The sequence below is a fragment of the Bufo gargarizans genome, chromosome 2 (genome assembly GCF_014858855.1).
Source record: "Bufo gargarizans isolate SCDJY-AF-19 chromosome 2, ASM1485885v1, whole genome shotgun sequence".
Lineage (NCBI taxonomy): Eukaryota > Metazoa > Chordata > Amphibia > Anura > Bufonidae > Bufo > Bufo gargarizans.
The window spans coordinates 612799356-612821118 of NC_058081.1; the positions used below are offsets into that span (position 1 = coordinate 612799356).

The 21763-nt window shown below is 42.9% G+C and overlaps 1 protein-coding gene across 4 annotated transcripts in view; it reads right to left on the reverse strand.

Moving 5' to 3' along the window:
• The window catches only part of CASZ1 (castor zinc finger 1), a 237335-nt gene that overhangs the window by 75138 nt on the left and 140434 nt on the right, over window positions 1-21763 (reverse strand). The gene's annotated exons all lie outside the window — the stretch shown is intronic.

The window sequence follows — 21763 nt, forward strand, 5'->3', positions numbered from 1 at the left end:
TGATCCCTGTGCCAAGCAGCTGGGATTACACATGTAATAGACCAGGCTCTTCACAGGAGGAGGGGGTTCACAGACTAGTCCGAAGTTTGTCAGATTTTTATTATACACATTTCTAAGCATCCCGTTTTTTTTATTGTTTTTTTTTTATGGTAGACATAGCACTAATGGATTCTGTCACAGGGAGGAATGTCTGTGACCTCACGGAATTGTGATGTCACAGGCACAGCGGATAAAGCCTCTTTCTATTCATCCCCAGCCCTCCTTACACTCAGGAAGAGGCCACTGAATTATTTACCACCATATGTTCCAGAGATCTGACAGAGGAAAAGTTTTAGCTCTGAGGAGGAGGGGGGCACTGCTAAATTTGTACCATCGGATTTGGTGTGAATTGTCAATAATTAGCTTATCCGAAACCTCACCCTTTCAAAACAGATCCCTTGAACTATGTGATCCACAGTATTATTCTTTTATGGCAAAGCAGATCTGAGAAAGAGAAATCTGCCTCAGCGTTCAAAGTCATACTGTCCCCTGCTGCAACCCAGGAACAGAAGGAAGGGGATTAAAAATTCTCTTTCTGCCGGCCTCACTCCTCTTTCTTATTACGAGTTTGGAGAACATGTCACAGTCCATACACTGCCCCTCATGGGTGAAGGCTAAAGGCAATGTGCCATCAGAAAATGACCTATTTTTAAATCATGTTTTTTATGTTAAACATATTGTTAAGGAACTTTTGATGTTATTTTTAATTTTCACGTTAATATCTATATTTAAAAAAGTCTCCCAGTTTTTGCACCGGCCACTAAGCCTAATAATAGGCACCACTTCTTGGTCTGTACAGATCATTTTACTGCAGTGATCTGCTTATCATTACGACCAGGATTAGAATGACAGATATCACCTCTGTATAGATAACACAGGATCCATTATTCACAATAGGTGATATCACAGCTTATCTTCTCCCTCCTGACCTCAGCATAGGTCACAAAGCATGCCTACAATAATCTCCCATAGAAGTCAATGAGTCCCCTCTTGTTTATTGTTTCTATGGCCTATGGTGGCTGCTGTAAAGCATATCTCTAAATGCTGTTAAGAACAGCTCAGGCAAGATGGCCGCCCCCATAATCATGTTCATGAAGCAGAATAAAAATCTTCAATCAGAAAATAGAAACAGAATAGTAAAAAAGGATATTTGTCGCCATCTGGTTTTAACTGGCAGAAAAAATATGTCGATGACCCATTCCCTTTAAGGATTACACAATCTCTTACTGTCTCAGACACAGCAAGGAGCACAAACCACTGGTTAAAGCCTTGTACTTAGTGACATGATGTTAGTGTGTGCACAATAGTCACCAGCGTTAATAGATTTCAGTAATGGAAGACATGGTTTCCACCACTTATGGTGTATGACAGGTATGGGCAGATGTACAGCATACATCTGGGGTCTATGCATTGGATTATTTATTTTAACTATATTAAGTATATCCAAAGTATAGTTGACTATTCTTTTTCCAATCCTGTATTCAGTGGGTTTACGTATGGTGCATATTCTGACTCAGAAACCTCCTATATTATGACATTGTGGCTTCTGACTGACCCAAAGGACTGGAGAGGTTTGGGGGCCATTTTGGTTTATAACCCTAGTAATTACATCAGTTTGCGTCTTGGGAGTTAGAAAGGGGTTGCTGAGCTGAAATCTGTCTCTGCTCATCTCCCAAAGGACAGATACAGTGACAGTCAGTCACACAATATATACATAATACAAGAGCCAAAGCGGCTGCATTAAACCAGAATCCTGCCATTACCACAAAGACAAAATGAACAGTTGTATGAGCGGAGTAATCCCTGGATTAATAAATACCTCAGCCAAGATCTACAGTTTATCGAGCAAAATATAAATGTTATCCATTATGACTTCAGAACTTCATTATTAGGCATATTTTTATTTTTGTACCTTGTTGTCACTTGCTGCAGTGGTTGAGAGGCTTCCATCACAGACTGTGGCCCTGAGGTTGAATAGTGATTGATATATGTGCACATTGGGGGAGAATTATTAAGAACGGCGCAGAAATCCCGTGTTTCCCCAAATTTATGCTCCGGCAGTCTGTGCGTCTAAACAGAAATCTACTGCAACTTGGAGCTGCCGTGGATTTCTTTGTTGGCGTAAATGAAGATAAACTTGTTGCGGCTGCTGGCCATGCCCTCTTCCTGCCCTTGTCATGCAACCGTACTGAAAAGTGGTGATGACGGCGAGAAAACTGGAAGATGCAACCATTTTTACAAATGTCGCAAACACAGTTTTCAGGCGCGTGGGACATGATAAATCTCCCCATTGTTTAGAGAGTCCATGAAAGACGGACTTGAACCGGGGCTTCTACCCACTATTGTAAGGTGGCTGTGTTCTGGAGGACTCCATAAACTGTGAAGTGGAGTGAAGAGTTATCCTCAAGGAAAGGCCTCATGCACACAGCCGTTGTTTTGGTCCGCATCCGAGCCAGACACTCCGTGTTTTGCGGATCCGCAATTTGCGGACTGCAAAACACACAACGGTCGTGTGCATGAGGCCAAATAGTGTAAAGCTTCTCTATCATGGAAAGTTTGTGTATAGTTATAGGACAACCACTACCCTCATTGGCAGCAAAAAGAGAGACATTTAGAAATATAGAGGTGATGCAGGCAGATGAGAGAAGGGAGACTTTTGTATGAAGATTGGAGAACAGACGTCCACATGTATTAAAACGGGCATTTCAGACATCTGTCTCCAAAAAAAATAATTGTACTGAATTTTGCCAAATTTATGAAAAGGCTCAACCTCTTAGTAAATTTGATGCATTTTGGACTGTACTAAAGTTGGAAAATGAAATCAGTGTTTGCTAGGGTCAGGTGTAGATCTGAGTCAAACTTTGTGCCATTTTCTGTCTTTTATCTTAAAGGGGTTGTCCTGTAAGAAACACTTATCCCCTACCCTATGGATAGAGAAAAAGTACCTGCACAGCGAGGGTTGAACTGCTGGGGCCCCCAGCGATCACAAGAATGTGGGGCCCTAGGTATCCCTCTTTGAATGAAGTTGTGGTCACGCATGTGTGCTGCCATTCCATTCAACTCTATCTGACTGCCAGAGATGGCGGCACTTTGGCTCGGCTATATCCAGAAGTTCCAGAGAGCTGAATGGATGGGCTGTGAGCATGTGTGACTACCGCTCCATTCAAAATTGATTGGGGGGCCCCCCAGAGGTCGGCCCTCATGGGACAGCCCCTTTAATAAATCTGTCTAGACCGACCATGTGCTCTCTTTAAATACCACCCAGTGAAAAGTTGGCCTTTTTTGTGTAAAATTTTACATGTGTCATAATTTGCAACTTGCAACTAAAGCTCAGTTTTTCTGCCAGAACGTGTGTGCATTGCTTAATAAATGAGATCCACAATGTCCAGACCAGGAGGAAGGTGCAGTTTAGGACACACATGACTCCTGTTCACTATATTTTAGAAACTGTCTTACACATCCCTATTTTCTCATCCTATCACTGCACACATTTGTTTTGTCACATTTCTGTTTCCCCTCGTGTGTCTTTTAGCCGTGGCTTATCAGTGATGCAAGTAGAATAACGCCAATTTAATGAGAATGCGTAATCCTAAAATCAGATTGGGGGATTTTATGAGGCAATATGACCTTGCATATGTCTCCATTAAAGCTATAGAAACCTGTTCTTGTATGCTGTGTTCCCAGTACATATTTAGACAGATAACACTAATTGCACTTGACATGTCCTCTTAAGGATGGACTCCCTCCTCCCGCCCCGCTCCTCGCAGCCCCCTCCCTGCAGAACAGCAATGAGTGAGATCTGCATTCCCTGACAATACACACTCCATCAGCACACGGCGTTACCAGTGACACTACACACATACACTCCATCACCACCAGTGACAATACCCACATCGCCCCACAGTACGCACACTCATAACTTCACAGCTCATCACCATAAGCAAGAAAACAATAGGCGCTTCTATCCACAATGCCAGACTATAATCAATGTCATCCTCAGGAACTGGCACTATATATTTTTAGGACCTGAAGGGCAAAGTAGATCTTTTTAGAATATAAGAGATTTCTTAGTTTTTCTATTCATATTTACTAACTAGCATAAATTAATAACCATCAACATAAATGCAGTATGTAATAAATTGCCATTGCCTTCAGATGTCACTGAGTTAAAGGACATTGGCTCTGTAGACAGAGGTTTTTTTCAGAATGTGGCTTCATGATGGGCAGTCTGTGCTTAACCAATGCAAGATACTACACTTCCCCTCATGCCCTGCCCGAAACATTGGAACTTGTAGCTTCATAAAAGTAAAAGAGGACGAGATCTGTGGTGCACAGAGGGACTAATAAACCATCAGTGGTGGTGACATCGGCTGGTCACAGGTTGAGGAGCTCTCCTATAGACTGACCAGATCTTATACTGGTGCTTATCCCAGTAATAACATGGCTCAAAGATCCAGCATAGTAGTTACAAAAGCATGTAAGAAAAGGAAGACATATCAAAGTAGTCATACCACGCATCACCTGTAAAAAAATAATAATATTCCATTTCTTGTCAATGTCCACACAGCACATAAAAACTCTTAAGGTTGTGTAGGCCTAAGCTGAAAACACTGCACGTTAGAATGTCCTCAGACTTGATTCATGTCAGCATTATAAAGCGTCCCCTGTCAAAGACACAGAGCCACTAACTCTCAGCCTTTCTTCCCTGCTACCCCTTCTTTTTATTTTTTTTTCTAGCCAAGCAACTGTGCATTTATTAATTCATGAGGCACTAATTAGTTCTTTGTTTAATTTTGTGTTAAACAGACTGACCGGAATGATAACGACTTGCAGCGCTGCGTTGCGGTCCCAAACCGCCCCTCTTTTCTGACAACAAGGGAGCGCAGTGCGACTGCCGTGATGAACCCAAATTCCCTCTTCAGTTGCACTTCATTAAGTCAAAATGTGACAAGAAGCTTAGAGAGCAACTTTCAGATCCGATCGCACATAACAATTGGGGAGTGAAGTTCTCCGAGAGGATGCTGGGGAGGCAGCAAATGTTCTGCCTGTCTCCTAACCCCTCCAATGCCACACAAAAAAAAGTATTAAAGAGACAGCAAAACAGATCCAGCACAGCCAAGCTCACGCTGCTGACTGTGACCATACGTCTAACACACCAAAACTTCCATACACTGTGAAGACAACTTTTGGCAAGTGGCTTCCAGTGTGAGAGGAACTTCTACTGGAACGGTTATTACATAGGAAACATGTGTGTACATGAGGTTCCTATTAGAAAACAAATTTACAGTCTTGATAATTAATTTTAAAGACGGTAAACCGTCTATATTTATTTGATCTTCAGAGATAGACAGCACAGTAGTGGTGAGAAGACACAGAGATTCCTCCCAGGAGTTATTGCTATTTTGAAGCCATATTGACCGCTTGATGTATAGATGTGCCCTGGGACCTGTGACTTCAGAGTGTACACGACAAAGTTGCTTGGAGGCAGAAGGCACAAAGCCTTGTGAATAAATGAGTGAGTTGCTATGAACGAATCAAGTCTCTTGCTGTTTATTCTGATATCCTCACAGACTTAAAGGGTTTCTGGGACATGACGCGATGAAGAACCGTCACTTCATAAGAGACATACTGCAGGAGAATTAGTGATATAAGCATTTGTGATATTTCCTACAGAGTATGTAATACGTATGATCGAAATCCATCATAGATGTGAGTAGACGTGTGAATGGGACACTTAGGATATGGCCACACGGAGCAGCGGCCGCGTACTGTCTGGCCGTATGAGTCACATCATATAAAAGAATTAGAACGGCGTTGTTTATTCGGCTCATCACTGTTAATGGCTATGCAGTTTTGCAGGTTATTGCACGGCCATTAACGATGACGACCAGATAGACAATGCGGTTCTAGTTATGATGCTGATGTAGCTCACATGGCACTCGGCTGCAGGGTGGCCATACATGCAACTGTATCGCAGCCGCTCTGTGTGGCCTTTCCCTGAGAAGTTCTCTTAAATCATTCACATCTGCAGGAAATATCACTGAAATTGGAGCAAGAAAGGCATTTCATAATTATTAGCAACTGACGCGGTAAGGAAATTCAGAGTTTCCCAATGTGAGGGAAAAAAGTTACAACCTACCTAAGAACATTGCAAAAGACCTTATCATGTTTAATTATTTATTTTTTTGGGTGATCTGCATGGGGTTGCTTGCAAATATCTTTCCCATAAGTGACATTTGATGAACCTATTTTTTTTTAACCTTACCAACTAGGTACCGTAGCTATATAACAGCGAAGCCACAATTGTCAGGATGGATTTGCTGTACGAACGCAACTTTACCAGGCATTGTCACTAGATAGGTCTAACCTATGGTAAACGTGTAATCCTAACTAGTGATGAGCAGTATAGGCAATATTCCTTTTCGCAATATTTCGCAAATTTTTCGCATAATATTCGCAATAAATTAGCAAATTCTAGAATTCGTGATCTCGTCATTACTTTTGTGATTGCGCAAATCGGCACTAATGATGCGCATATTTTTGGCGCAATACATTCAATATGTATGAGTAGATATTACTGATTGGTGCACTAAGTATTGTTGTGACATCACAGCACTATGTCTGTAGTATGTATGTATGGACAGCAGAGAAACAGTAATTCCTATCACACTACCTAACACCCTGCACTGAAACCTATCAGCTACACTATATCACTGTCTAACCTACACTATCTCCCACTAACTATCTGTATTATGTATATGAGCTAACTAACTAACTGTCTAATGTAATTGTATAAGGAATAGGATCCAGATGAAAGCACAGAGCACAGCAATGTCACTGCTCTCTCTCCCAGAACTGCAATACACTACAGAAAATGGCTGCTGGGGAGGTTCTTATATAGTAAGGGGAGGCAACTTTCCTATTGGTTGCTAGGGATGTTGCTAAGCTCAGACAAAGACATTGCAGCCTTCTCATTGGCCCACAAGCAAGAAGCACGGAGGTTACTGATGAAGAAAAAAATCTTGAATATTCACGATTACGAATATATAGCACTATATTCTACATCTTCGCAAATTCTTGAAGTGGTAATATTCGCAATAAAAATTTGCGATTAGAATATTCGCGATCAACACAAATCCATTCCTAACGCCAGTCATGTATGATGCCCAGAGACACATAAAACATACTGGCTCTATGGGGGAATCTGGTCTTGATACTAATGTATCACAAGGTGCATGCCTCACATTAATTTAATGCATCCTCCAGCAATCTGTGTGTCTACAATGAAATCAAATTTCAGCCATCATTTTTGTCAGAAAACTGATGATGATAAATCTGCCGGGGCCGATAGCCCCATGCCATGCCTACTTTCTGGAAATTGCTGAGGGTGGCGTAAAAAGGCATTGAAAAAGTAGCTGCCTGTAACTCATGATTTGTGACTTTTTTTTACACCGCTTTTCTAATGCAGGGGGTTCATAAATCCCCCCCCCCCCCCCCCCATGTCCTGACAATAATATTCCATAGAACCCATATATACCTACAAAGGTTTACAGAAAAGAAGTCTAGAAGAAGATGAAAAACTACTAATGCAAAATACCTGTGATTGCGTCCTAACTACAGAACTGCAACTGGCCCTAAAGGCCATGTCCAGCTCCTATATATTGATGACCTACTTGAGCGTGACCGGAGCTGCAGTAGACTGGCATGGCCACTACGTGGTGGAAGTAACCTTCTGCTTCCAGCTCAGTCCACCGTTCTGGTTCTGGCGCCTTACGCAAACAGCTAATCAGTTGGGGCATCGGCCCACTACTGATCTGATATTGAAGACCTAAAACCAGAAGACCTCTATCCCTTAGGCTGGGTTCAGACCTGAGTGTTTTACAGCACGTTCCTATGCGCTGTAAAACGCTCAACAGGCAAGAACCAATGATTCCCTATGGGAATGGTTCTCACTTGAGCGTTTTACAGCGCGTACGATCGCGCTGTAAAACGCCCAACGCCCCAAGAAGTACATGAGCTTCTTTGGGGCGTCTTGTCGCGCGTTCCCGTACATAGACTTCAGCGGGAACGCGCGGCAATGGGCGTTCGCTTGTCTCTGTATGCGCGATTGCAAACGCCCGTACAATCGCGCATACAGAGCGTACGTTCAAGTACGCTCAGGTCTGAACCCAGCATTATGCTCCGAGAACTGACCTTAATTTCCAAATGCTCTCCAGCTGATTGATGCAGCTCGTAAAGGGAGACACTTTTTGATCAGGAATTGGCTATAAGTGCAACTCTGCAATATATGAGCGAAGATTCCCTTACATTTCTCCAAATTCAACTTCAATCCACTTTGAACCTGCTGGTTTCAAACAAATATTTGACATTACTGTTCTAATAGACTGGATCTGATGCAGTTTTAAGCCCCTGGAAAGGGTTAATCTGATAAAACCTTTGTCTCTCTCTGCAGACCAATGTATAACGTGTTGAGCACATGTTTGCAAATGATAACATACATACAAGTGATTGATTCCAACCGCAGGACCAAAGACTGAGTACAGCCAACAAGTATCTGAGATAAATTGTATGTTTCTATTTAATAATGACACTCATTTATACTGTCCTCTGCCTCCGCTGCTTGTCTAAACAACCCCATTCCCTCCCATCAAATATGATCTATAAAACCTGCATCCTCCTTCCATCTATCACCGGCATCTATTATTTCAGCTTCACTTTCCTTCTAATGTTCTCAGTGTTGGATCATCAGCCACTTGTGTACAAAGTGCTTACATATTCCTCCACGGTAGGCCAGCATGTAGGCCTTCAGAGGGATAGCTGGCGTGATTGACCACTAGAGCAATGGACACAGGTTATATCGGACCAGAGAGGAGCAACGTACGTAACGTAGCTAGGTTCTTACAATGGTCTCACAAACAGGCTAGGGTTATACAACATGAACCTTAATGAACCCTTGATAGTCCATTGGTTAATGGACAAGACCAACCAAATGTGATCCTCTAAGCTAACTACTATTATTAGTCCTGTAACAGTAGGCATCACTCCATTAACTAGACATGAGATTGGTGGAGGTTCTAGTGGGATCAACAAATGAAATATAACGAGTACTGTACGTTATTAGTCACCCCTCTAATATTAAAATGGTTTTCTGATTATTATAATTTTTTTTTTTTAAAGGACAAAATGGCATAACAGAAGGTTATACCTTAGCGATCCCCTGCCACTTCCATTTGGAGTCTTACCAGGTCTCTGCTGGTCTTGCTTCCTCTGCATTGGACCTGTGAAAAATGTATGAATAGGAAGAAACCGGAAATGTGTGTATAGTAATAATACCAACTTTAAAAGAGTCATCCAGCTATATTTGTTTCAGAAAAAAGCATCAGAAAGAAAGAAAAAAAAGTAATACCGCACGGATCCCCTGCTGGGCCTCGACACAGAGGAAATGCCGGCTCAGCCAATCACGGATGAAGGGGGTCACAACTGCAGCCAGTGATTGGCTGAACAGGAATTTCCTGCATGGTGAGAGAGACCAGCGGGGACCCAGGAAACATCAGAATGGGAGTAACGGGGGATCGGTGAGGTATTCCTTTTTTTTATTTTTGCTATTCCTCAGCTGGAGGACTCCTTTAATGCTGAGATTACCTGGTATTATCATTATACACACCTTTCCAGTTTGTACCAGAGCCTTCATCATAAGTCCAATGCAATGCAATAACTGGCGTTCATTAGTCTTGCTGCTTTGCACAAGGCAAACTGCTTAAAATACAAGACCACCAAACACCAAAAAAGTAAGGGAAAATTGTCCTCTGTCTTCCCTCACCTACTGGAAGAGCAAAGCAATCCCACATCACATTTTGGCAGCGTCTGGCTTGCTTTAGCTAATTTGCTGTCAGACTGCCTAAGCAAACCAATTAAAACTAATCATTAATTATAAAAGGAGAAAGAGAGCGAGGGGAGAAGAGAAGGGAAAAGTGGGGAAACGTGATAAGTGAGAGGTGGGTCTAGCAGGTAGACAGCACGCTACGGCAGCAGGCGACTGGTAACACAGAAGTGATTTCTCATTCTTCATCACCACTGCCAAGCTTACCAGCAGCTACAGTGTTAAAGTACTCCCCTCTAAATGACCTTTGAGGAATGATAACCAAATTAAAAGCACTTAGCATATTTAAGCTAGATCTGCCTTAGAAAATTCAATTACCATTTTATAGTGTGATCTGTTTCTCTTCTAGGTAAACCTGTCTGTAAAAGCTCATCTTCTACCCATAGACTGTAGTGTGACCTGCAGCTTCCGACTTTAGAGGGCCAACCTACTGGAACCATTGGAGATAGAGTATAGCATGATGGGAATATTCAGCTTTCATGTAGCCATTTCATCAAACTCAAGTATTGTTTTATCTTCTTCTGCAATACAGATGGCTCTTCCAGTAGCCCCACACAGCAGACCTCTCTATTGTAAGTCATGTGTGCTGCCCGAAGGGAGAGAGACAGCCAAAAAGGGGCAGCTGTCATAGCGTTCCCCAAAATGCACCCCTTCCCCAGCCTGACTCCTACATCCCCCTGTTAAAGAAAAAAAAAAAAAGCGCACACACCGAACTTGGTTCCTTTTGTAAAGTGCAAGACCCCCAAGAGCCCAGTGAATCGCTGGGGGAGCGGACAACATGGAGTGGTGTCATGGAAACCAGAGCCTTCCTCAAAAAATATCCATAACCCTTCTCTGCCTTTCAGGAGCTGTCAAGAGACTGTGTGATTGTCACACGACCCACAGCCCAGCCGTGACAAAGCCAATTTTCTGCCTCATACTTGATTGATTAAAAAACTTTTTAGTAAAACCATGTTAAAAGACAAAAAAAAAAAAGAAAAGAAAAGAGAAAAACAAGGGAGAGAAAAAAATAACAAAGACCTGAAAGTGACACAGAGGGTGGTGAGGGTCTAGGGCAAAGGCCTAACAGCGATGTTCCCTAGGCAATAGGTCCTGGGGTGACTGTCATCAGCGCATTACACACCAGAAGCAGTGAAAGGAAAAACGGTCAAATTGAACACAATGGTGATTAAGATAATGATGAAGAAGGTAACAGGGGGAAAATGAAGGTGACAAGTTAGAACTCAACATCTTTTCTTCTTCCAGGAAACAAAACCACTCCAAGCGGTGGCTCTCTCTGCTGGAGCGCTGGAAAATGGTGTTGTTTGTATAAAGGGGAACACACAGGGGAGGCCTCGATGCGGCGCTCTCTGGGTAAAAAGGGGCACACAGGGGCTGTGAGAAGATGATTTTACTGTGACAGGACGCAGCAAGGAACGTGCCGCAGCGCTGAAAAGATGGCCTTGTAACTTGAATGTCCAAGTGTAAAATTCGCTTGCAAAGCTTTCAAAAACTTCTTTTGTTTTGCAGGGAAAATAACAAGCGCCGAGAGCGGTCTGTGAAATGAGGCCTCAGCAGAAGTGGTCGGGATGTTTCTTTAAAATGCTTTTTAACCATCAAAGAGCAATGTCAGCATCTTCCATTCTATACATTAAAACAGCACAACTCTTTACTGCATGGTATACGGCTATCTGTATGCTTGCGGTTCCACTCAGTGATGCATCACTAAAAATTGTGGTGCAATTTCCCTATAGAAAACAGGAGGAAGCTTACAGCGTGTAGTTATTAATGAGTCATCATCCATATTATTAATATCTAGTGAGTCCTATAATCAGACAATCCAGAAATTCTGTCCAGAAGATGATAACCTAAGGGTACTTTCACACTTGCAGCAGAGCATGCGCAGACCGCTATGCCGGATCCATTTTGCCGGAACACTCGGGGCCGGAACCGGCATTCCGGCAAGTGTTCCGGAATTTTGGATGGAGATAAAACCGCAGCATGCTGCGGTATCATCTCCGTCCTGAAAAGTAAAAAAGACTGAACTGATGCATCCTGAATGGATTGCTCTCCATTCAGAATGCATTAGGATAAAACCGAGTTCAGTTCTTTTCCGGTATTGAGCCCCTAGGACGGAACTCAATGCCGGAAAAGATTAACGCTAGTGTGAACGTACCCAAGACCAGAAACAGAGGACTGATTATGACATCGCTCCTCTGATGTTTCAGCATTTTGGTCAGTTTAATCGAGTTTCTCTACTCACGTACATTCTATATATGTTTTATGAATGTCCAATAAACCAGGGGATCCTCTGATCTGCTTATTTGATTCCATTAATGTCCGATTAAAAGAACTCTACTCAAAAGCCAAATAAAAAGACTATAAGATGTCTCCATTCTACAGTCTGTTCCTTAGTACATATCAATCTTTCAGTAACCCGTAGAAGATGCCGATACACTGTTTACATGCTGTACTTATTGAGTTGTTAGTGGGTGATTGATGATATAGTAGGGAGCCCTTCATTGTCATTTCCACATACTGAAAGGCCCACAAATGCCTACTACCCAGAGGGCAGCATTCCAATTTATCCTGGCACCGTGCCCTGATAATGTATGGTGACGGCGCTTAGCGGTATGGTACCACAGGACTTTAGATCTCAGGAAAGCAAACAAATCTGTTTGGTGCAGATTTTACTGTGTACAGACGGGGGAGATGTCCCCCCCTTACACAATCAATTACATCCATTCATTGGAAGAACACATACAGTCATGGTAAGATAACCTGTGAAACTGGACCCAATGTGGGCATTTACTGAAAGTGGCATTATTTTGGCTAATTTCTAAAGTAAATCTCAGATAATTTATTGAGCTTATATTTGAGCTATGCATTTGCCTCACTTGATAAATCTGTCACAACATACATCTCTGTCATTCACTTTCACACTGGCGTCAAGTACGGCACTTTTTAGAACTGTGATCTTTTTTTTTTCTAATTTGCAACTTTTTTTTTCATAAAGGAGTCTAAATCCCAGCCATGCATCAAGCCACACACACTTTTCAATTATAAACTGACCACATGGAATTAAAGGGGTTTTCTGAGATTTATTTTTTACTGATGACCTATCCTCAGGACAGGTCATCAGTATCTGATCGGTAGGGACCGATAAGGCAGCGGCACTGTGAGCGCCGTGGCCTTCTCTCTTCTTTTGTGATGCCATGTTTATCACGTGGCCTCGGAGCAGCTCAGCCCCATTGAAGTGAATGGGGCTGAGCGCGATAGCAACCACAGCTGCTGTACAATGTACGGCGCTGTGCTTGGTGAGCAAGGAGAGCACCGATGCCTTCTCAAAACAGCTGATCAGTGGGAGTCCCAGGTGTCGGACCCCCACTGATCAGATACTGATGACTTGTCCAGAGGATAGGTCATCAGTATAAAAAAAATCTCAGAAAACCCTTTTAAATTCTGAGCCAAGAAAAGTGCAAATACGTTGATACATGTAAAGTGCTAAAACTGGAAACTTGCAGCCTCTTTCCGCCCCGCTATTCCTCTGCAGCTCACTTGCACAGTACCGTGGTCATATTACATTTATACATAATCTTAACAATAGTAACTCTGCTCACATTACGTGAAAAAAGCGACAGACACTGTGCAACTTAGAAGGCTTGGACCAAGGTAAATCCCAAGACTTCCAGCTAATCTAAAGAGAAGTAGGGAAAAAAAGATGCTTCTTGACAGAGAGTCATTTATATTTTAGCTTTGTTCCATTATCCTAACGAATTCTTCATCAACGGATGCAATATTAACAGCAGAAAATCAGCTCCCTCCACCCGCGGGAATTTCACAAAGACAGCGGCCGTGCTCATGTCTCCTGCAGCTGTCCAGAGGGAGCCCTGCAATGATCGCTCACTTCCCTTCAGTTTTCACCGCTTTACACATATTTACCCTCTTACATCTTTAAAATATGAGGGCCTTACTGAATCTGAGCAGAAGAACATTGGGCCTTTGGTATTATCACACACCAAGTTAGGATTTCAGAATCCTTGATCATGCATCTCTAATATACTTCCACATAGCGGTTTCTGCAGTGCTGTCCTTATAGTCTCTAGTCTCATCTGCATCCATCGCAGATGTTCAGTTAGGGTACATTCACACAACCGCATGTCATGTATGATCATCCGTGTGCTTCCTGCATCTGCAGAAAGAAAGAACATGTCCTATACTTGGCTGCAAAATGACCCATTACAGACCTATTTATAAGTTAATGGGTTCCCCCCAAAAGTGGATGCAACACGGACGTCATCCACATTTTGCGGATGGACCAGTAAACACATACGGTTGTGTGAATGTACCCTTCTATATAGGAGATTAACTTGTAATGCTGTTGATTGAACAGGGGAAGCCACACTGCAAATATTAAAATAGTGCCCCCTGCTGGAGTTGAATCATGACACCACCTGTTGCCTCCTTCCTTTGCCTGGGGGACGGGTTATCTTCTGATGCTGCTGGAGCAATGTGTAGGTTCACACAGTCCATAAATGAAGGAAGGTATGAGGCTCCTTGAGCCTGCCCCCCTTTTTCTCATGGGCCCCATAGCAGCTGCATGGGTCGCCTGTATAGTAGGCACATGCCCTTGTTTCCAAGCTACACCCAGGCAAATGTAGTCTTTCCTCAGTCCAGCAATCCATCAACCTTAGAAGGAAGACCCCTGCCATCGGCTATACAAGCCTAAAGAACAGTCCATGTCAGGACTCCTGTACCAACCAGTGTGGCTGCAGAAAGAAACAACCAAATTAAAGAAAAGCAGCAACAAAGCTGACAGCTACTTGGCGGCATTACAAAAAGACAAAACATGGCACTACTGCAAGTAAAAGCATATTATAATGACTTTGTGGTAGAACATTACAGATATCAGCCCGTTTATTTTTAGGAGTAAACGTACATTTTCTCCAAGAGGAAGCCCTGGTTAGTTTCCTATTGATTAAATGCATATTATATGATTTCTAAGGAGAAAAATAACCCTGTGCTGAATATTTATAAGATTGATTTCATTTTCTTCGTTTATCCAATGAAAATAAAAACTTTCTGCAGATTTTACAGTTTCAGCTGAAAACCACAGTTGGTGGAAGAAAATCTAGCAGCGCCTCCTGCCCCCAGAAGATTCCAATATTAATATCTGTTAATCCATTGATCAGTCCCAGAAGACAACAGCTGCCTCTATTACTGACTTCTAACATTTGAAGTCACTTGCCTTGTCTTGGCAGCCCTCTCTCCAAACGTATGAGTGTCATTTCAATCGATATTTACTGATGCTTATAAATAACATGACAGGGCTCCTGGTTAAACCATCAATGTACGACCAAAAGCTCTTAGCAGGAAGAGAGGAGGAGGGTAGAGATGTGGTTCAAGGTGCATTCACCCTGACAACATAAATTTCTACTTGTATGGATTCCCCCTTAGAATCAGGATGTAAGGAGACCTTCCTTTTAATATTTAAACTTTTCCAAAGGGCATTGTGTTCACTTCTGTGCTTCATCTCAGATATTTCCCTAATAAATCTATCTGATCAGGAGGACCCTGCACATCGGATTATGTCTAGAAAGCTGACCCAGTGTCATGACCTCCAGAAGTCCAAACTGTTCAGGACTCTACAGAAGCCTACAGATACAAACGTATGGACATAAATGACAGCTATGGAAGCCGAGGACTTCATTAATGCAGGTTTACACCTTTGATCCCCATAAAACACTTATATACAGTCAATTATTACAATGGCCTTTCAAGGTGGGTCTATAAATAATGGAATCCAATGGAAGGGACTGTGGGACCATAAAAGTCAAGTGCAGATCAGAGGCCCATCTTGTTCTTAGTTTAGCTCCTATGATTCTTTTGCGTGCTTTTTTGGGGGATGTAACTATGGATGACATCACTTGACCGTAATAAACTATATTTTCTCCTAAGGAGGAAAACTCATTTAGTCCCTGATGGTGGGACACAAGTGTGAATATGTGCATTTCTCAGAATCATCCGTAATGCACCAAGTTTACTGAAATCCCTTAATGAAAAGAAAAAAGTCACGACACCTTAACTATGTGGAGAGGACGTCCCACTGCACAAGGAATGCCACATTAGTGTAGAACATGTAAAGCCACTTCTTCATCCCTAGTGTGAGCAGACGCCTGCTGTGATGGAGACTCAGTCAATGGGAACATTATCTCCCCCTGTCCGGCCTGACAAAACACAGTGTGCTGCACGGCCTCCTGTATTGACTGGTGGCTTCACACTCTGATACTGCTTAGTCTCATTCCCTCTGCAGGGGTCGGGATTCCCTTCCTGAGGGAGAATCTGTTCCCAGACGTTGCCTCAAATCTACGCTCCCTTGTCCCACACATCCCCACTGTGTAGGAAACTATGGCTAGGGAGTTTGTTATTATTATGGTGGCTCCATGGGTGGTTCCAAGGCTGACCCTGTCACTTCCACTTACTTTTCCTATCAGTCTTTAAACGGCTTCCTCATCTCGGCAGTGTGCCGAGACGATACAGATGGTTTAATAGCAACTGCTTCATTTGTCAGATTCGCTGGGCACCATCATTGTGGAATCCTGTGCATTTAGTACTTTTCAGCACACTTGTCGTTCGCTGCCCTCCCTCCTGGAGCTGCAGTTAATCCGGTGTTTCAAACTAGAGGATTCTCCGAATATTTATTAGATTATCAACTGCTACCCGCTGTCTCTGTGCTGCGCTGCTAATCCTAATCCCATCTGACTCCTATTAGCCTGATTCAGGGGAGGCTAACCTGGCCGATCTAAGTAATTAGGGTCCTTCCTCCTGACCGCCACAGCTGCTCGGCTCAATGCACAGTTGTGTCCTGCGTGACAGGTGCAATTTTCTGCATGATTACGATGATTTGGTGCATCTTTAAGAATACGGTTTTCATCACTGGTCATGAAATGGACTGCATTTCTCATTATACCTAAATCTGATTCTGGTAAAGGTTGGGGGGAAAAAACGGAAACATCCTGTTGAGAAGGGCAGTTCTGAGGTAAATCCCTTCAAACACTTTACCTACGTCCCATGTAAAAGCAATATCTTAAATGTTCCTTCAAATATTTCCATGTCATATGCTAACTTTGGAACAGCCTGTCCTTGAACAGAACAAAAAAAATGGTCAGCCATATGTTGTGCTATCAATCAAGACTGTATTCTAGAGGGGGAACATTTTTTAAGACACAGAACATTTGGGAATGGATGTGTAGCTCCACTGGGAGCACTACAAGTCCCAACATACATACCAAATGCCTGAAGTCTAGCAAAATAAGCAACTAAGGCTGGGTTCACATCTGCGCAGGGAACTTATCTGTTCCAGCTGAAGAACAGCCACCGAGCACCGCCAGATCCCCATTCACTATAATGGGATCCGGCAGTAATCCGGTCTCTTTCCGGCATATATGCCGACTTTCGGCCGGACAAAAAATGTTGCGCGTAGCTGGCATGTATGCCGGATACAGTGACCGGATTACAACACAGATGTGAACCAAGCCTAACAGGTCTGGAGCTCTTCTGGGAATACAATAAGGCTGGGTGCACATCACCGGATTTTTTTCCATTGTTCTGCTCCATTGATGAGCAACACAACGAAAAGAATGGAAGTGCCGGATAGGGCACATAACTGACCTAAACACAGATGAACAGACTCCATTGACTACAATGGAGTTCGTTCAGTTTTCATTCGGGATCCATTTTTTTTGTCTGATCTTTTCAACTAAATCTGCGACTTTGGCCCCAAACGGAGCCATGGAGATATGAACTTACCCTGAGAACTGATGTACGTCAGATACCCGTGTTTGCGCCAATTGCAGCTGTATGGTGCCTTCCTTTAAGACGCTGCATGAGTGCAGCCATGTGTATCCTCTGCACAGATCATAAGTATCTGATTGGTGGAGGTCCGACACCCGGGACCCCCACCGATCAGCTGCTTGAGAAGGCAGCGGTGCTTGCAGTAGTGTGGTGACTTTCTCCCAGCTTTACCTAGGCCATGTCATGTCAGTCGGTCACATGGCCTAGGTGCAGCTGAGCCCCATTGAAGTGAATCTGGTGGGGACCCCCGTCGATCAGCTGTTCGAGAAGGCAGCGGCACTGTGAGCGCCGCAGCCTTCGCTCCGCTTTTGTGATGTCATGTTCATCGATCACGTGGCCTCGGAGCAGCTCAGCCCCAATGTACAGCGCTGTGCTTGGTGAGCAGAGAGAAGGCAGCGGCTCACCGGCGGGGGTTCCGGGTGTCAGACCCCCACTGATCAGATACTGATGACCTGTCCAGAGGATTGTTGCATGCAGTAACAGCAGAAGTAGATAATAATTTAAAAGGAATGTGTCATCATAAAATGACCTATTGTGTAAATCATGTTTTTATATATTTTTTTGAATTTTTGATGTTTTTTAAAATTTTTACTTATTACTATATTTAACAGAAATTTATAAAATTCCGCAAATTTCACACTAGCCACTATCATTATCGTCACAGGCAGTATTACAATTACAAGTAACACCTCGTTACATATACAGTCATGTGAAAAAATTAGGACACCCTTTGAAAGCATGTGGTTTTTTGTAACATTTTTAATAAAAGGTTATTTCATCTCCGTTTCAACAATACAGAGAGATTAAAGTAATCCAACTAAACAAAGAAAACTGAAGAAAAGTCTTTTCAAGATCTTCTGTAAATGTCATTCTACAAAAATGCCTATTCTAACTGAGGAAAAAGATAGGACACCCTTGCCCCTAATAGCGAGTGTTACCTCCTTTGGCTGAAATAACTGCAGTGAGACGGTTCTTGTAGCCATCTACCAGTCTTCGACATCGGTCTGAGGAAATTTTACCCCACTCCTCAATGCAGAACTTTTTCAGCTGTGAGATGTTTGAGGGGTTTCTTGCACGTACAGCCCTTTTCAAGTCACCCCACAGCATCTCAATGGGATTCAAATCTGGACTTTGACTTGGCCATTCCAGGACTCTCCATTTCTTCTTTTTCAGCCAATCTTTGGTTGATTTACTAGTATGTTTTGGGTCATTGTCATGTTGCATGGTCCAGTTCCGCTTCAGCTTTAATTTTCTAACTGATGGTCTCACATGTTCTTCAAGCACCTTCTGATACACAGTAGAATTCATCGTGGATTCTATGATGGTGAGCTGACCAGGTCCTGCTGCAGCAAAGCAGCCCCAAACCATGACACTTCCACCTCCATGCTTCACAGTTGGTATGAGGTTCTTTTCTTGGAATGCTGTGTTTGGTTTAGGCCAAACATGTCCTCTGCTGTTGTGTCCAAATAATTCAATTTTGGACTCATCTGTCCAAAGAACATTATTCCAGAAGTCCTGGTCTTTGTCAACTTTATCTCTGGCAAATGTCAGTCTGGCCTCGATGTTTCTCTTGGAAAGCAAAGGTTTCCTCCTTGCACACCTCCCATGCAAGTTAAACTTGTACAGTCTCTTTCTGATTGTAGAGGCATGTACTTCTACATCAACAGTAGCCAGAGCCTGCTGTAGTTCTCGAGATGACACTTTAGGGTTTTTGGAGACCTCTTTTAGCATCTTGCGGTCTGCTCTTGGGGTGAACTTGCTGGGGCGACCAGTCCTGGGCATGTTGGCAGTTGTTTTGAAAGCCCTCCACTTGTAGACTATCTTCCGGACAGTGGAATGGCTGATTTCAAAATCTTTTGAGATCTTTTTAAATCCCTTCCCAGACTCATAGGCTGCTACAATCTTTTTTCTGAAGTCCTCTGACAGCTCTTTTGCTCTCACCATGGTGCTCACTCTCACTTCAACAGTCAGGAGCACACCAAACTAAATGTCTGAGGTTTAAATAGGGCAAGCCTCATTCAACATGCAGAGTAACGATCTACTAATTATGTGCACCTGGTGTGATATACCTGTGTGAGATCTGAGCCAATTTAAGAGGGAATACATGTGAGGGTGTCCTATCTTTTTCCTCAGTTAGAATAGGCATTTTTGTAGAATGACATTTACAGAAGATCTTGAAAAGACTTTTCTTCAGTTTTCTTTGTTTAGTTGGATTACTTTAATCTCTCTGTATTGTTGAAACGGAGATGAAATAACCTTTTATTAAAAATGTTACAAAAAACCACATGCTTTCAAAGGGTGTCCTAATTTTTTCACATGACTGTAGGTGACCTAGGATCCTTTATTCAAAATAGGTGAGGTCACAGCTTATCAGCTCCCTCCTGACCCCTGCCCAGTCACAGGGCATGCCTAGAAAGCTCTCCCATATAAATCAATGAGATCTCCTCCTGGTCAGAGTGTCCATAGCCCATGTAGCTGCTATTAAAGGGGATTTCCGAGATTTTGATACTGACGACTAGGAATCAGCGAAGCTTTGCTCAAAACTTTGGATTAATACTGTACGGAGATCCGTCTCGCGATATTTTTTTATTTGAGTAACTCCGGTATTTGGTTTTTAAACTGGAAAAACAATTTAAAACTTGGATCCTGTACAGGAAAGCATGTCAACGGGACAAGGTGAAAAGAGGTATATGCTATACTATCCCTCTTCTATTGAGATCTAGATCCGGTTTTGTCAGGGAGTGGAAAAAAAAGAAATAAAAAGCAACAAACTGCCCTATATAAAGCCGGCTGTACTCTCGCACACTGCCCTGCATAGCTACAAAACAACATAAAAGTCAAAAGGAAAAACAATGGGCAGATTCAGAAAAGAAGCAAAAATGATCTGAAAGGTTCAGCACCTGTGTGAAATATTTATGAGCGTGTGGGTGTGATTGGGTTTGTGTTTGAAAGGTGACTAAAGTAGTAATTTGAGTGTTCCTGAAAACTTGTGTAGACGTCACACAATAAAAGGGGCCGCTCTCTCCAAGCACCAGCTGCTGTCCCCTCTTGATCAGTTAATATGATCCTTCTCGTCAGCTTCGCTAAATGCGTAAACTAATTCATATTTGATGTGTTACACAGAAATAATGGGAACCATTACAGTAAGTTAAACTGCAGTTGTCTAGTGATGAGTAGAACACAGGGCGACTGTCATCATTGCAGGACAGATGTACCACGGATTGTCCATGGCTCGTCCACCAGAATTGCCTTCAGTTATAAAATGCATTATTGTACAATACAGGATAAGGCCTCCTGCACACGACCGTTGTGTGCACCCGTGGCTGTTGTCCCGTTTAACGTGTTTTTCTGCGGTCCCATTGACTTTCAATGGGTCCGTGGAAAAATCGGAGACTGCACCGTTTGGCATCCGTGATCCGTGTTTCCTGGCCGTGAAAAAAATACGACCTGTCCTATTTTTTTCAGGGCCAACGGTTCACGGACCCATTCAAGTCAATGGGTCCGTGAAAAATCATGGATGCACACAAGATTGTCATCCGCGTCCGTGTCGGTTTTTTCCTATCATTTCAATGGCAAACTTGACTTAGATTTTTTTTTTCATTTTTCATGTCCGTGGATCCTCCAAAAATCACGGAAGACATACGGAAGGAAAAACGGGCCCGGATCACGGTACAACGGAACCACGTTTTGCGGGACGTTAAAAAATACTGTCCTGTGCAGGAGGCCTAAGGCTGACAACTTGAGCCAGTAACGAATCAGTTAATCTATCCTAAACCCTTTACTACAGATATTATTTTTCAAAAATGTTCTTCAGACATTTCTTCTAAATGTGACCGTGTGCAGCCACTAAAGCTCCTACAGGGAGCGTCACCTGCTATTTTCCACACTTCTTGAAGCTTGACACACCTATAGGCACCCAGTTACCTAGCATGGTGTCTTCATAAGGCTCTGCCCTATAAGTAATGCTACCAGGAGTGCTCATGTCCCTAAAACGGCATCTGATCATGCTAC